An 18,743-nucleotide genomic window follows, 5' to 3' on the forward strand; every position below is an offset into this window, starting at 1 on the left:
AATCACATTTGAATCAGGATTGTTCTACTAAAAAGTCAAATGATCCTCCTTTCTGTTGAGAACACACAGGTGCAAACTGAATATTAAGAAGAGCAACAAAAATGCAGCACAGTTACATCCTGCTGACCATGCAGGGTCTGCTACTACATCCTGAGGTGTGATCACAAACATCACTTTCTCTTTAACGGCTCCATTTTCCTCTCTCAGAACCTTCAAAACGCTGGCTGAAATATGGATCTGTTCTTTGAGGCTGGGAATCAAAGCAAAAGGAAGTGGGTTTAGTTTATTGAGACACAGCCAAAGTGTCCTCTTCTTTGCAGGATGCCATGTCTGTATTAGTGGACTTTTTATTCTGTTCTTGCCTTAGTCAGCAGTCAGGTTTTTATCTCTCAGCGTGGCAGCAGAGAGGGGCTGAACAATAAAGTACAGTGTGTACAGTATATTACAAACGCTTGTGTGTCAGTGATGTCATTGTTAACCATGAGAATGTGGAGAGAAACTGAAGACCTTGACACATTTCTGCTGCTACAGTAAGTTTTCCTGTGTGAATTCACGTCAGCGGGGCCAGTCTCTCCCCGCCATACCAGGACTGCCTACTTACCACTGAGAAGTTGAATGACTTTTAGTGATAGTTCATTTCATATACTTGCATGTATGGTTGGTATAATGGTGAAATGGCAAAGCAGGAATCCATCATAGACCTAATATGTTGTTATGTTATGTAGACACTATTTTGTGTAGTCTGTCGTACCTTTCCTTCTCTTTGTAGAAAAACTACAAACAGATTAAGTTTTGTTTTTTTCTAGCTGGAGCTGAACTCTTCATCATTTCTCCTCCCATCCTGAAACATGCGTTGGGGCAGTGTGCGTTCGGATGAGCAAGAGAGAGAGCGAGATGTAAAGGCACGTTTATTTATAGAGCATCATTCATACATTAATTAATATGTTCAAAGTTTTGGAATCAAGCCCCCCCCCCCCCCCCCCACCAGAATGTGGAACCCTCTGTGACTGCCTGCGTTCACCATGCTTTAAAGGCTTTATATGCGATTTTTTTTGATCCAGCAGATGTCGCCCTTGAGCACCAGCATGAAACCAAAACAACGTGTGCTGCATTGTTGTGTTAGCATGCTAATGCTAGCGATCTTTATTATACTCGTATCTTCACACTGCATGTAAATTTACCTGAAATGAGCGTGATCTAGAAACACAGTTAAGCAGTGAGTACAGTATGTTATTCTTCTTTTCTCTAGTCCCTCAATTAAACAACTTTTATACATGAGGGGAGGAGTCGGCCAGCCGTCCCACCGATGTAAACAAAGTGAAGATAGGACTCTGAAAACATCACAGACAGTGGGACTCGGGTGTTACACCCATTGTAGACAGTCATGACTCACAGAGTTATTTTCAGAGGATATACTTGATTTCTATTACATTTAAGTGTGAAAAATCGCCTACAAAGCCTTTAAGCTGGCCCTCTGTGTCACTTTACATTTCTGCATCCATGCCTGTGTAGGGACATACAGAACACTAGGTGTGAATGGAGTCGTATGAATGCAGATGTGAGGTGTGTGCTAAAGCGTGCATGTGTTTCCATGTCACATTGAACGCTTCAATGCACACATTATATTCTGCATATGAACTGTATGCATAAGTGGACGGATAGATTCTGTGGATTTCAGATTGGCTGCATCTGTGGCCCTCTGTTCATCTGCTCTGCTTGTCGAATAGTTATTTAACCTTCACTGCTCTGCTAAGCAGCCTCTGAGCTTTATAGAAACTGCTGAGCCATTTTAGGAAACACTTTTTTTTTTTCTCAGCTGGGTAATCCGTACGGGGTCGGCAGACAGAAGAATGGCAAGGATGTACAAAATGCTCATTGTCCATTGACCAGAAAATTGGTTACGGGCCCATTTAGGACGTGGATGGTTGCCTTTGGCAATGATAGATAATACACACTCACACATGCAAACAAATGGCTGAGTGCAAAGCCAAGTATAACACACCTCCTGCAATGTTATTGTTTGAACAGAATGGAAGAATAGCCTGGCTCAGCTTTGACATGCGTCTGCGAAACAAACTTCACTCTGTCAGAATATGTAAATGAACAGATTCTCGGCCTACATAAAAGTCTTACTTTAGTAGATTTGGTGCAAAGAAGGAGATAAGAGGGTCAGAATGGATGGCACACATGGAGGCACAAGTCTGATTTCTAATCAGCAACTAATGCAAAACACCTAGGACACGCACACACAGCAGCGATGTGACCTTTTTGATTGGATTTTCTTTCCTTTTATAGCAACTTTCTTATGTGAGTTGTCAAGCTTCTAGAAAATATGTGTGTTTAACTTCAAATATTTCTTATTATTCCTACTTGAATACTCCACACTCAACACTATTTATCAAACAAAACTGGACTAAATAAAGTTAGTTTCTTAAGTCAATCAGACTTAGAAGGATATATCAGAAAAGGTATACGACTTTTCAGAAATGTTTTGGACGGACAATAACATGTTATTTTAGAAAGCAAATTGGTGCCTCTTGCTAAACTTTAAGTGTAGTATTTGAAATAAAATGAAACTTTTACTTTATTTTTATTCACCAGGGGTTTGCTAGAAAAGAATAATGCTGCACACAAACAAAATAAAGCTTCCCCTCTTATCTTTTGCCAGCAGTATCCTTTTGAAAATGTCCATTAGCGATAACAATGGATAAATGTTGCATGTTCCGCCCCCTCATCCCTGTCTGCTTCTCTATGTGCCGCTCCTCTTCCTCTCCTTGAAGATTTGGAGGTCCTTTTTGACTTGTTTTCCAGGCCTGTATGTAAATTACCAATCTCTTACCTTTGTGTGAGGAACATCAAGTAGATAGAGCCCCTGGTTTAAACAAGGTCAGTGTATAAGCAGCATTCAGTATCTCTTAAACACACAGGCCTGGGCTCTGCATCAGGACGCATGTTCATTAGAATGATAAGAAACAGGCTGATGCCTCAGCACCCTATAGACAGCGGCTCCTTCAGGACAGAGCTTCCTAATAAGAGTCCAAGATAAGCATGTGGTTTGTGTTGATGAAAGCAGCAGCAGATGTCCCTGAGAGACGGAGCAGCATCCAGCAACAGCTGCATCTATCTCTACTTCCTGCATCAGTAATAACAGGAGCTGTAGATCATGCTCAGTTTTTCAGACAAAACTCATAATTGTCCCAATGTGTCTCGATTTAGGGGCCTTACATACCACCTATGTGGGCAGCCTTATTTTTGGGGTTGCAAGCTGTAAAGTTTGGGAACCCCTGCTCTAGAGGGATTCCCCAGAAACCTGCATATTGTAGAGAAAGCAAGGTTAAGAAGTGAGTATATCTCCAGCCTCATGATATCCAAGCAGCATTTTAAATGAATACAGCAAGTTTAAATGACTTTTCTGTTATATCAATAGGTGATTTTGCGTGTGTACGCTTTTTGGAGACTTAAATGTTACTGACATGAGGCTTTGTAGGCAGAAAATGATTATTTGTATTATAGTATTATTAGTTTATTGATGCATCATTCTGCTACAAGTCGACTGTGACATCCAATCATGCATGTGCAGCCACAGCCCCCTCCATCATCCCATCTTCCTCCTTAGCTGATTTCATCTTCAGTATTGGTTTCTTGCTAAACTGTCTTTTTTTCTTTCTTTCTTAGTGTAACCTTTAATCTAGTGACACGTATGACCCCTCAGAGATTATGAAAACGAATGCATTGTAGATGTTAGATATTTGATTAGATTTTCATTATTATATATCAAGGTCATTACTGTAGACTTCTTACTGTTACTAGGGTGATAGGGCAGCTATAACTGTATAATAGAGAAACTATAGAATCAGTGTTTTGGACTGTATCAACACAGAAAATGTGGATTATTTTGTTTTGAATGATTTGCATGTGATGATGTGTTGGTATCCTGCACCCTGTATTTCAGCACAGTGTTTGTTTTCAGATTTTTAGTTTCTTGTTTTTTGTGTGTGGAGGTTTTGAATAATTTGTCAGAAAAAAAGCATGAGAGTGAGCTGGCTCCTGATACTCAGCTGGCTCCTCAGTTGTATTGAAGGTTCACTGTATTCCCTGCAGAAGTAAAAAAAAAAAAAAAAAAAAAAAAAGTCTCCTCATGTACTTTCAACACAAAACACACTCTATCACTCTCTGTCACTGTGCTGATTTCTCCTACTGTGCTTCTTTTCTCTTACTCCCCCCTTTGTTCCTGGCAGCTCTCTCTCTCTACTTCAAACTCTTGCCTTTTTAAAAAACATTTTTCCTGTTTGTGAAAATGTTATTACATTACATGTTTTGGACAATACAAAAAAATACAAAATACAGTGTTGGAGTATGAGGAAGTGAGTTAAATGGGGCTTCAGGGATAATTAAAGAACAAATGCAAAAAAGTCTGATGGGAAAACATCATGCACAGTATAAAACAGCATAGAACTTAGACCACAGATACTTTGACACTCTCTGAGTGTTATTGGATTCTCAGAGGCACTTCTACAATTCTACAATTCTACAATTCACTTAGCAAACGCTTTTATCCAAAGCGACGTACATCAGAGAGTAAGTACAACACAAGCAAGGATCTAGAAAAAAAAGGAACAATGTCAGTAAGAGCAAACGATCACCAAAGCTGACACAAGATAAACAGGGGAAGGTTGCCACTTCACTTAATCTTTTTTAAAGATTTATATTTGGGCTTTTGGGGCCTTTAGTGTAGAGACAGGGGGGTAGAGTGGGAATCAGGTAGAGACAGGAGGGAATGACATAACCCAGGCCGCCCGCTTTGAGGACTACAGCCTCTATACATAGGGTGTGCGCCCTAACCACTCGTCCACCATCCCTGCACTTCACTTATTTCAACTTCAATGTAATTCCATCCAGTTTCATCTGCTCTATGTTAAAGTATTAAACCACCAAAACATCAGTCTCCTGTTGTTGCTTATTCATGTCACAGGAATTACACCACCCAAAAGCAAAACAGAAAATTACTGAGGGGGAAAAAAAGAGTTCATAGGGTAGTTTTTTTTTCGTTCTTGTTCGTCATCTCCTTTTTTAACCACCTTCCCTTTTTTTCTTAATTCTTCTGTCTTTTGTTTATTTTCTTCTCTCACCCTTGTCCTCATCCTCTCCACAGCTTTACCATTTCATCGTCTCTTCTTCACCCCCCCTCCCTCACCCACCACGCACTGATCTTCTTTATCCTCTCTTCATCTCTAAATTATCCCTCTACCTCCCTCCCTCCCTCCCTCACTCTTCCTCGCTCTCCTCCCTCTCTCTGGGACTCAGTATTTGCTTGTCTCTGGCTGCTCCTGGTCATTACATATTCAGCGCTGAGGCAGGAGAAAACGGAGCGGGCTGGCCCTTCAGAGATATTTTCTCCTCTCTCCTGCTGTCTGTCGCTGAATGCTAAAACACCATCATGCTGGAAAATTGATTGTTTCAGGGCTTCTTCCCCCCCCCCCCCAGTTTATTCAGCATGGAGCGCGCACACCTGCCTGTAATGTCAAACAAAGTTCACATGACCTGTAATTACATCAGGCAAAGAGAGAGATTTAAAAAAAAAAAAAGTGGCTCACCTAAAGCCCCGAACAGATGATACATTTCTGTTGCATCTTATTGAAATGAAATCCCCTCGTTAATCTGTAATGGATTATGTTAATTAATATGCGATCAGTTCAGGGAACATGGGAAATAAGCCATGTGCATTATCCCTAAGCTGTTTATAAAGTTCTCACGCATTAAAGCAACATCAATCACTTTTAACACCAACTTCATGGGATAATGGATATGCTGATTCTTACCATACTGGCACAGAGATAAGAACAGGGACGCTAATTAGCATATGTAGCATGTCAATTATCAAGAACATGTTAAAGGCAAACTGCTTGGATGGACTTCAGTTTGGTCTTCAGCTCCAATCACAAAAAAAATAAATTTGTTCTTGTCTTCTTATGCGGCTTTGTTTTCTGTTTCTCCTCCTCACCATAAAATCACTTCCTGAAGTGTGCTCCGCCTGCTCCTCAAAGCTATCACATGTTCTTCACAAAGGGACAACAAGACTTTTTTTCATCAACCACCCAGGTCCTGAATTTAAAACCACCTTGGTGCTGCAGCATGGGAAGGAGAAGCGAGGTGTGAGGAGACAACGGGCCTTTCCTAGAACGCTCCCTCCACACTCCCCCACTCGCTCTGTCTGACGTCATGCCTGCAACTGAGTGTAGTAGTACCCTTCATTAAGGTGGAGTGGATAAATACAGCAGTATAATGAAGTTGTTCACATTAATTACATTAGGCAGACTCATTTAAATCACTCCACAATATGTGAAAGACCGACATATTTTTTGGCATTTTTTTTTTAGCATCTCATAATTTCTGTCTAATGTTATTACGATGATTTGTTTTTTTAAAGCATGTAAATAAAATACTTCACAGTCAAATACACACATGCTCACTATACCATTAGATCCTAAACATAATGTCAACTTTTTGATATTCAATTTCAAGGCGTTAAAGTTTTTTGCGGGTGAGAACACAACTAATAAGCAGTCGCATGGAATGAACTAAATTATGCTATTGTATTCAGTATCAAGGACTCTTTTCCACCACGGGAGGCCCCGCCCCCAGCACTCTCAGTTGAAAAATAGTTTATCTTTAAATCACTTCTGCTCCAGTCAATGTCCTCTCTCACCAACCAATCAGAATGTAAACATGTTGGGACTTCTTAAACAACAAGGATAGAGAAGAAACATATCTGACTCATCTATGACACCAAATGGGGACAGAAAACTATACATCTGGAGGTGTGGGTCTTTTAAAGAACAGTATCTACTTCAGGGGCAACAGAGTTAAAGGATGGTTCCTGGCGGGGTGAGCCTAATGTCTGAGCCAATATATTAAGTTGGTTAATCTTTAGCCATCATTGAACTTCATTGGACAAACATCCTGGTCTTAAGCGACCTTTTAGTTGCATGAGAGAAGTTCCTGGGACTAATTGTTCCAGGTAGTTTTGGTGGAAAGGTATGTGTATACTTTTGGCTTTCTCATTTTTGCATTCGATTAGACACAGAACAACAGTAGTCAAACTGTGGATTCATTTTATGTATTCTATTTAATGGGTCAACAATATGGTCTTTGGGCCTTGTAGCCGCACACCCGGCTGTAGGTTATATCTCAGCTTTTTCATCATCATTTGTTTATCACTGAATCTGAGTACCAGCAAGTAAACCGTACATGCTGGACTGATAATGTTTCTTCACATTATTCCTGATGATTCAGCCAGGAGAACAGCTCAGGAGGTTTAAGACACCGGATCTGTTTGCTAACAATACAGGATTCTACGCTCGAGTATCTCGATGACCTTGAGCCGCTGCCGAGGATGAACCGTGGACTCCACTGAGACCAGCCTCTGAGTCATACCTCCATTCAGCATTTTCTTTTACCTGGTTAATCCTCTCTGGGGTCACAGGGGCTGCAGGCAATCCCAGCATCCTTTGTGTGCAGGGCAGGTGGTTTCACAGACAGAAACACACTCACAGTTACATCTGTGGGTCATAATACTACATCCACACCGCTGGACCTCAAGGTCAGCTGTGGAGAGCTTAGCAGACTACTAAAGTCTGTTCAAGGACACACAGAAGGGAAGCTTGTGTGAACAGTAACAGTAACAATAACCAACCCATACTTAACGTGTAACTTTGTGGCAAATAATCTGTGCACGCTGCGTTCCGTCAGCACCACAGCTTTACTCCCTCTGACCACCCTGCCTCACTGCGTCTGTTTTTGGAGTGTTAGCGCAGCCCTGAGTAGCTCTACACACAGGTTCACAAGATCTCAGGAGAACTACAAGATCACGCATTATTTGCTGGATTATTTGCTGTTCATTTGGTGCCTGTCGATAAAGTGATGGATTATGAGATGAGATGAGATTCAACTTTATTGTCATTACACACATACAAGTATAGAGTAACGAAATGAGGTTTGGCATCTCACCAGAAGTGCAAATAAGCAGAAAGTGCAAGAGTCTGTGCTATGTACAGTAATTGAGTGCAAGAGTCTGTGCTATGTACAGTAATTCTGTGCTATGTACAGTAATTGCAAAATTTACAGATGTAGACAAAAAAAAGTTAATTATTAGGTAAATCTGGATGGCTGGATTAATTAATTATACGATCCGCAGTCTGTATATTGTGTCTTATGTGTGTGCGTTTCCTTGTTTGACTTCCTGTCCAGCTTGATGCATGCTTGCAGTGGGCTCAGTCAGACATAGACTTGGGAGTTTGTTTCTAAAGGAGCCGAATGTAATGGCGCTGCTGGCATGCACCAGAGATGGACCACATGCCAGGAGTTAAACCAGGGACCATTTAGAAACCTTTTTCCCTAAAAAAAATGGTGCAGACTTCCAAACAAATGTTCGTCACAACAGTCATGTTTCTTAAGGTTTACAAGATGACACTAATGCCTGGCTCACACTGCAGGATAATCTGGCCGATTTGAGCTCCGATCCTTCCTTCCCAACAATTGCAGGGTCGAGGCTGCTCGGACCCGATTTATCTTGTAGTGTGAGCGGTACAAAGATCCAATCTTAAAGCCCCCGATCTGCCCGGAGATCGCCAGGGATCACCAGTGGCAGGACGCAACCCGACATTTTTGTACAGATCATCAGTGCAGCACTTTTCTGAAACTTGTATCCATATATCTACAATTGTATCTACTTTCCTATATCCTACAACAATTTCTAATTCCTTTTCTTTCACCAACCATCGTTCTTTGTTTTTTTCATGAAACTTTATTAACGATTGTCAACGCTCCGTCCCGATTTCACTCATACAGTGTGAGCTCTCCGGACGTGACCGACAATCAGGTCGTACAGTGTGAGCACGTCAATCTCAAGGTCTGGTTGGGGCGTCGTAAACGATTCAGTCGTATTGTGTGCCACCCCGACTTTTATACAATCGGGGATGAATCGCACAGCGTGAGCCAGGCTTAATTTAAGAAGTCGTTCCTTCTAGTTTCAGCTCATCGATAATCTCAGGATTCAATTTTTCCAACCAGACTCCAATCGATCACAGAGACCAATCCAGACAGCATGGTTTGAAGTTCTTTTTAATGCAACGGTTAGGAGCAAGGATAGGAGGAGAATGGGATTGTAATAGCACACTTAATCACTCCAAGTGTCCTTTTACGGTCGGAACTGATGACCCTTAATAAAAGCATGAGATGGAAGAAGAAAGAAGACCATTGTCTTTGATGATGATGATTGTGCACCCCCCAAAAAAAGAAGACGTTTTTTGTTCTTCACAGCCCTCCCCCTCTCTCTAGTCTGACCTGGTTCCATTTTTTGGCTACACGTGACATTTTTGGAAGTTAGCTCTGAGGCAGAAATCACTGATCCTGCACTGTGACCCCTGTCATTTCATTGCAACTCTTATCCTTTCTCTTTTTTTCCCCTGCCAGATCACAGAAAAAAAGCAAAAAAAGAGGGCAAAGAGAAGTAAGAAGGGTGCAGACGAACGGGGGAAAAGATGACAAATGTGGGGCGCAGGAAGAGCGGAAAGAAGGGGAAGTAAAAGGACACATAGAGGGGAAGATAATGGGAAGAAGTTAAGGAGCAATGGATGCAAAGAAGGATACAAGAAATGGAGGGAGAGGATGAGAGTTTTGGGGAACAAAGGAAGACAACGGAGGCCATCAGAGAGAGAGAGAGAGCGAGAGAGAGAGAGAGAGAGAGAGATAGAGAGAGAGAGAGAGAGAGAGAGAGGACACCTGTTTTACCTTCCCTTCAGAAACAGAAATGGAGCGTACAGAAGAGACTGAATTTAAATCCGCCGCAGCCGATCATGCCACAGCAGATCTGTCTGGTTTGCAGCGAAAGAAGGTCAGCCTCATTTGTTCACCGCAGGGATGAGAAGGGGTCCTTCATGTGACGACAGAAACAAAATGGATGAAAGATTAGAGGGTCAGTGGTGGGAAACATGAAGGCTGATGCCATCTTCAGAGTCCTTGTCATAAAAGGCACACACTCATATACACACAGAGAATAGACAGGAGGGAATACATTTGACAGTCGAACAGGTGCTTCTCATGAATGTGAAATAGGGTTCCCTGCTGAATGTGAAGGGAATTTAAAAAGATGGCCATCATGGGTGAAAAATGATACAGATTGATGGCATTCAGTGTTTAAGTCGCTCTTTAAAGCTGAGAAATACAACTTCTGCATGTCATGAGCCCCAAGGTGAGAGCAAGCATTTTTAAAAACTCACCGCCTGGATATCACAATGACGACTCTTTTTTTCCCATGGATCCTTTCCAACAAAATTAGAGACCTGTTTTTTTTCCGGCATTTTAATTAGAAATAATGTTTGCACCTTAGTCTGAGTTTTGATCTTTTATACAATGCACTGGGCTCAGCCCTAGCGTTTGTTTGACTTATTTAATTTTTCAACAAAATGTATTTTTCAAATTTGATGAATCTTAACAGTTTCTTGTTTATGTCTCTGTCAGTGCAGAGCTCCTGATGCAATATTTATTGCAGATTATTAATGTGAATAAAACTCCAACTTTTTCAGAATACACGCTGCAGCAAGTCAGCCCGGCAGCTGTCATCACAAAAAAAGCTGCACATATTGTATTATTTTACGTTTTCATATAATCATAAATTATTTTTTTTAAATGCAAAACTCAAGTGACAATTCAAATCACCATTGTTGGGCTACAAGGTGGTACAGTTGCTAGCGCTATTGCCTTACAGCAAGAAGGTTTCTGGTTGAAATCCCTGTTGGACAGGAGCCTCTCTGTGTATGCATGCTGTCCCTGTGCATGTGTGGGTTCCCTTCTGGTACTCCGGCTTCCTCCCACAGTCCAGACGTGCTCGTTAGGGTAATTGGTGACTCTAAATCGCCCATAGGTGTGAATGTGAGTTTGGCTGGTTGTCTGTCTGTCAGCCATGTGATTGACTAGCGACCAGTCCAGGGTGTAACCCCGCCTCTTGCCCAATGACAGCTGGGATTGGCTCCAGCCCCCCTCACGGTATTGATTACCTCTTGTGAATTGAGCCTCTGACTGTTTTTGAAACCACCTACTGTAGTGTTCGCAGTATGCACTTTGTGAACAAATGTGAGTATCCGCAAAACTACCCTCATGTTCTACTGATTCGGGAAAACGTGGTGTTTCTGGGACCCCCACGTCGAGGACTAAAGCCTCTGTACATGGGATGCACTTAGCGCTATGCTACCAGCGCTCCAGTGTTTGTCTTTGAATGAAATATTTGATGGAGGGTTGGTGAAGGTTGCAAGCATCACGTTTTGCTTAGTTTGTGTCTCCATGGCTGATAAAATCAACAAAGACTGCTTTATTTTACCTGATTTTCACACACACCTTCCTCTCTTATACTACACCAACTACTGCAAGATGTGGTCATGTACAGACAGATTCTTCAGTGAAGTAAAGTGAGGAAAACTAAAGGCAGAAGTTATTAAACTGCTGATTCACAGGTGGAATCCTCGTGATTTGGTGCCTGAAAGACGATGTGCTGGGCTGTTAGATATCACACTCTGTGCTGTTTATTCCCTGCTCGCCTACACACGGCTTCCCTCACATGCTGCAACACTCGGTGCACAGTGTGTGAAGAAGGTGTGTCTGTGTACGTGTGTGTGTGCATGCTGTTCTGTTGCTGCTTTCCATTTAATTGTGAAAGCATATTCTCAGCGATATATCTCTGCTACTGCAAAGGAGTGCAACATCACAACATCTCAGGTCGGTCTGGTATCTTCACAGGTTGTCTACACTGTCTCTTTAACAATCAGCTGTGTAGTTTCTTAGTTTTTTAACAGGTCTGGCACAGTCTTAAACAAGTTCACACGGACAGGCGAGAGCACATCTAGCATCCTTTTAATTCATCTACATCCTTGAGCACTCATTTATTCTGTGATTTATTGATTTTAAGTTTGAGGACGAAACCGTTTTATCATAAAACTCAGATAATATTTCACATTTCTATGGGGACAGAAAAAAAGAACACAATGTAGGGGGACATCAGCTTCGTTAAAAAATATTTTAACCATTTTGATATCTAACAATTTCCAATTCATGCCCTGAATTTAAAGATATATAAAGATGGACAACATGTCTCCACCTCCTCTCCTAGAAGTGAAGCCAAAACATCACTGCTGTATTGCGCTAGTGAGGTCATTTCGGAGCCGTTGTCTGTGCATTACCAATCAGCTAGTTGAGTCGCTGTATTGATATTCTGCTCTTACACCCCAAAACAGCTTTAACATGCAGATGAAACGACAAAGGCCCCTTTAGATTGGTACAGTCCACTGAGGACCAGAATCCAGTTTTGTAAAGTTCAAGCACAGTAGCTTTAGAGTTTGTTGCACCTCCTCTTGAGGGAGCGCTTCTGTACATAACGCTGAGGGAACATTGGTCAACAATTCTCTCCTTCATTGAGTTATTTCTTGTTTCTATAGCATCTAGCAGCTCATTAAAACTGAACTTCTTTCAAGATGATCACTTGGACATTAATTAGCATGAAAACTTAGCTAATTAAGATAAGATACCATATTTGAAAAAAACTCAGCCAGTCACCAAGGCCTGTTTGGATGTTATGGCTTCACTTTTTTAGGAGCTGTTTTGTCATTTGTCCATCCATTTATGTTCCATCCATATAATCCATCTAGCTAGCTCTGGGTGTACTTTGGAGTCTCCTCCCAGTTGGATGTTCACAGAAAACAGAGAGAAAAAAAAGAACATCATCTGCAAAGAGCAGAGACAAAATTGGCCACTAAAACGAAAAACCCTTATTCCCTTATTCATAAATATCATACAGAACCATTGACAGTAAGACAAACACTGGGGGAGGCGAACACTCATATCAGACAGGTTTATGACTTTGTGCACAGGATGCAGACCCAGCTCTCCCTTTGGTTACGGACCAAAGGCCTCGGTATCACATATTCCCCAAGTGCCCAAAAACCTGGGCTGTCATGTGGTCCATCTTTTTTATCCAGCTGTCCTATGGGCCCCAGTATTCTGAGGTCTTTCTCAGACTTAATCATACGAGATTGTTTGATATTTTGGATTCCTTTTTTTTTCAGTCCAAGCCAGAGTTTCTTGCGGCACCAATCAAGCAGCTAAAAACAAAACAAAAACAAAAAGCTGCAGGGATTGAAAGCTGATCAAGAAAAGTTTACATAAGTGAACTTATTTTAAAGACCAAAAAAACGTACTTTGTGACGCATTAACTGAGTCATCGTATCAACATTCAACCTTCTCAAACCCCCAGCGAAGGATATTTTTAAAGGTACAATAGCTCCAGCTGTGCGTCTGTTTACAGCAGCACTGAATGTGAATTTACACATTGTTTCAGCTTTGTCTCTAACTGTGGATCACCTGTCTTTCACATTACATAAGACTCTCTCCATGAACCGTAGTGCTCCATGATCGCCCCCGGGGACTCCCAACTGTGCTGTTGTTTTTTGTTGTTGTTGTGTGTGTGTGTGTGTGTGTGTGTGTGTGTGTGTGTGTGTGTGTGTGTGTGTGTTCTAACCGACTGAGTCATGCATAACTGAGGGAGCTTGTGCTGTTATGGTTTATTATTTATGTGTGTGTATATGAGAGGGGGGGAACTAAAGGAGATAAAAGCGGGGAGACAGTGTGGTGAAAAGACAAATCTGTGGGTTGGACAAAGACAGATAAGAACGGAGTCTGGCAGCCGTTTGTGCTTCAATTGGGAGAGTAATTACAAGAGGCCCAGGGCAGGAGGTGTCTCCTCTTTATCTGATCTGGAAGACAGTCGCTGCTCCACCTACAGCTGGAACAGGACGCCTCTCTCTATCTCCAATATGTTGCATGGGATTAAAGAGCAGGAGAAAGGAACAGCAAAACTCTTTAAAAAGTGGCTGTAACAGGGGAACCAGCTGCCGTGGGTTCAAATCCAGCCTCGGCCCTTTAGCTGCATGTGATCCCCCTCTCTCTCCTCCCCAACGTTTCCTTCCTCTCTTCAGCTCTCCTTTTTAATAAATGCTAAAATGACCCAAAAAAATATCTTTAAAAAAAAGTGGCTGTAACATTGTGAAAGGAAAACTGAAGAAATAAAACTTGTTTGGCTTATTCACCGAGAGGACACAGCTGAGGTCAAGGCATACCCAAAGAAAAAGATACACTCTTAGGTATCAGAAGCAAAAAAAACCCACAGTATTTTAATCATCACTTTTCTCTTATCTAATCTGTATCATATCTGAAGAAGATTTTAATGTATAGCTTGTCCTATATGAAAAAAGCAGAAGAGAAAGGTTAAACTTAATGCAAGTCATTGAGACCTGAACGATGAGGAAGGATAATCTTAAAAATCCTTAATGCAACAACGTAAGCTCTGAAAAGAGGTGAAGGATAAAAAAAGGTCTTTGAAAGAGAATCAGATGAGTCCTCTGGTGAAGAAAAAAAAAATATTGAAGCATCTTTTTTTTCACTTTCAAAAGACAAAAAATGAACAAAACCAATACAGGAACACAGAACATTTATACAGTACTAGCAAAAATTGACCCATAAACTGAGGGGGCAAGAAAGGGCATAAAGTGAAGTCAAAGAAAGTCAAAGAAAACCAACGAGTGAGTGAGTTGTTCACTTCTTGCACAACTTTGAATTCTACGATGCCTCACCTGTCCAACTGTTTGTACTCAGACAGTTTACTTTCCTTTCGGTTCTTTGAAGCTTAGTTCACTTTCAGATCAAAATAAGTTTCTGAAGACATCCTCAGTTCATTTTAAGCTCTATACCTCCGCACCCTTTCAACTACGATGCTGATCTGACTTCAATAGAGAGAGTGGAAAATGAAGTAAGAGGAACTAATATTTACGACAGCAAGAAGAAAAAAACATCAAGACAGAAAAGAATTGTCTTTTTAACCTGTCAACGGTAATGACTTTACAAACTGAGAGTGGGCAGTTTGGGAAGGTAAAAAAGGCACAATGATCTGTAGGAGCCAAAACCAGATTTTGGTATCAGAAGAAGTTGAGTTTTCTGTTGTAGTCTGTCCAGTAGCCTTTTGACAGACTGTATGCAGGACAACATGTGGAGAGTAGCAGGTGAAAATCACATATGTAGTTAGATATAAATTCAGGGTGGTTTCACATTAGGGACCCGGGTCCGGTTTCCAGTATGTTTACCCCAAAATTGGGTTCATTTGCTCAGTGTGAACAAAAACGTACCATACTCAGGTACTGTGCCCGAGTATGCTTGGAGCATGGCATGATTCATTTGTACTCGAGTAGGGTCCGTGGGAGATGTGAATGCAACCATGCTCAAACAAAGGAGTGGATATGACATAATTCTAAACGGCTCCTGTTGCTTTAAAAACCGTCATATGTGCTCAGCACAGGCCCGTTTCGTCCTCTGAGATGCATGATACATGTGGACGTAGGAAGAGGGTTGTTTTCCTCGAAACAACAAAAAAAAACATCCACATTTAGTAGAATGGTTTCTTCTTCCTCTCTCTGCTTCTTGACGGATTTACAAATCCACTTTGTGCCACTGCCACCTGCTGTATCGCAAGTGTACTCGGGGACAGAACAGATGTTACTAATGTGAACACAGACCAGCGGGGGGGGGGGGGGGGGGGGGGGGGCAAATGTTGATTGATGTCTCCAATCAGACATCTTTGATTGCATCTAAAAATCCACTCTTAGACGCCATTTCTTAATTTGAACTCTCTAGTCTAACTTCTGAAGTTGCTTCTGTAGCAGGTCGATTACGCTGAAAGCCCTAAAAGTCAACTGTTTCTCCTAGATGCTAAAATATTATTAGACAATAGATGATACGCTCCAAAAGGGGTCTGATGACAACAGACACACCATGTGTTTATAACTCATTGATTTGTGAATGTTTTTTAGTTCAATAAGAGGCATTAACAGGCACTTTGCTTTTAAAAAGGTTGAAACATTTCTTTTGCAATGGAATCATCTACTCAACTTAGTTTGATGGATCTTTTGTACCCATTTCTATGGCTTAAAAAAAGAGTAAGACTGAGTTATGTTAAAGATGTTGTGTACCTGTCAATTCTGACCTGAAAAGACTCTTTCATACCAACTAAAACACCTCAGTGGATAAACCAAGGCTGTGTATCCAGAAGATACCTTTATGAAGCCATAATGGTGAAATGGATGGTGGTACTGCTCAAAGATTGTAGGCCAACCATTCCAGAGACCCTGTGAATCAGTCTACAGTAGAACTGTGTTAAGGCTGCCAAACAGCATTGACCCTGTCCACGCTCTGAGCCATAAGGGTACTTCAGGCGGGCCATGAGAGGTTCTCTACATTTTACAAAACACTATTTACACTTTTTTGTTTCATCAAAAAATACACAAATATAGATAATTACAGTATTTGTAATACATTGCCTTAACAGCAGATGTTTTCTGATTAGAAAATAAAACTATACCGGTGTTTCCCACACACAGACTTTATTAAATTCCAGGTATATTAATGGCCAACCTAGTATATTTGTCTTCCAATTTTATAATTTTAATTTAAATTTTTTCTTGGATGGCAGATTGCAAACCATGATCTTTACATTTACGGACGTTCCCTCAATCTGGAACTTTTGTGATTATGTTACAATCAGGTTCTCCATGCAAGTTTCCCAGAGAGACACAGACATACATATACAACGAGAAAGAGAGAGAGAGAGAGCGAGATGGTACATCAGTCCTTTGCTTTGATTCAGCACTACTAAACCAAATGTTGCGTTACAGAGCTTTTACAATTACTGTAGACCCATCATTTGTTTTGTTTGGGTGTTTTTTTTCCGCCCCCGAGTTTTGGCAACAGTGATAGTGGAAAAAAAACATGGACTGAGAGGTGAGCAGCTGCAATCCAAAAGAAAGGTCACCTGAAATGGAGTAGATTAGTGAGGACAACTGGCTTGGCCTTTGGGAAGTCACTGTGAGCTGTTTGCACAAGAAGTCAAAGTGAAGAAAATCCCTGAGCAAACTTTCAGCGAAACCTGAACCACAGACCGAAAACAAATTCAAAAACATTGAGGGAAATACCGACTGCAGGCAAAGTCAGATGACGTCAAATTTGGTGGTGGGTCTAATCTAATTGTGAGAGTGTGTTTGAATGTGTTTCTTTTCAAAATGCTGTATTTGAATTCTGCTTTGTGGTTGCAAAGTCTGTTAGAATAGAGCTGCTCTGCAAAGGGAGAAAAGGGAGAATTATCAATTTAGATAGTCATGCCTGAACAGAAAAGAACACCCACAGAGAAGGTCAAAGATGAACACATTCTTCCAAGACTTTCTCACAACAATAGGCCGGACAAATAAAGAAACATCTCTCTTGCCAAAGAAGCCTTTTGTGTAAAGCAATTTGTTTTCCATTAAGGTGAAACAGAGGCTGCTTCACCTCACCTATAGTAGCATTAATGTGTCGATAAATACCTTAATCTATCATTATTTCCAATTTATTTGATAATTGACATGCCCTTGTGTTTAAGTGTTACCTCCCCTGTTTCATTCAGTCTGCTCTGCATGTGTGTGTGTGTGTGTGTGTGTGTGTGTGTGTGTGTGTGTGTGTGTGTGTGTGTGTGTGTGTGTCTGATCTGTCTGTCATGTCCCTGAAGACCCCTGAGTGTGTTGACAGTGTATTTAGGGAGCTTTTAACTCAATATACACATCAAACCCCATGGCAACAAGGCCCTTTTCATTCCTTTTTCACGTCACCATGGAAACACTGATGTTCATTACATTGCTGCCTCTCTTTGAAGATATAGACACCAAAATGAAAGTAAAAAAAGATTCTGTATTTTAGCAACCTTCAACCATAGTTAAAATACTTTAGATAAATGTCCTACATAAATGGTTTGCTTTGGGACGTCCGTCCGACCCTCCAGGGAGATTGATTAGCTAAATGCAGTGAAGCCCAGGGGTTTTTTCACATGGGACGATGCTGGAGACGACATTCTGTGTGTGCAGGCTGCGTAGATTGCGGCGTCAATGTGCTGCTCAATGTGGCCCTAAGCGCGACACTCGTGCACATGAATGAGCGGAGTTAGCTGCAGGAGCATTACGGTCAAGCAGCCAAACCCTTCAGGAAATATCCATTTCCATCCATTTGAAGATGTGTGTGTGAAGATACTTGAGTTTCTTTACACTCTGAGGCATTTTTTTAACCTCTGACAGATGTGATAATCACACTGCTTAGAGTAACTTTGTGTGTGTGTGTGTGTGTGTGTGTGTGTGCGTGCGTGCGTGCGTGCGTGCGTGCGTGCGTGCGTGCGTGTATGTGTGTGTGTAAAAAGTGTGTGAAAGTCAATAGTGCATCAGAGCAGTAATACATCTGCACCATATAAGTAATCACGAGTGGGAGAGCCCAAGCAGCAACCCACATTGACACACTTACACAAACTGTACACTAGGGATGTTCCTAGGCGATCTAATTTACAAATGGATTGAATGGAAATATAAATTCTGTTTAACCGACAAGTCAAAAGGTAAGCCAAGACTCAGAAAATAATCCAAGCAATTAAGCACAATTTATTTAAAATGATCTGCAGCTAAAGGGTGTAACTTGGTTTGTTGAGTGTGGCTAACGTTGACAGTGCTAGCACAGTGTCGTTTTTTAATTGTTCTCATCTTTATTTATTCATGTTGTGTCTTAGTTCTGACTGTCAAACCATCAACAATAGAAAAATTGGATCAATCATGTTTAACTCCACCCCTTTTAAAAAAATC

This window comes from Labrus bergylta, chromosome 21 (assembly GCF_963930695.1).
Source record: "Labrus bergylta chromosome 21, fLabBer1.1, whole genome shotgun sequence".
NCBI lineage: Eukaryota > Metazoa > Chordata > Actinopteri > Labriformes > Labridae > Labrus > Labrus bergylta.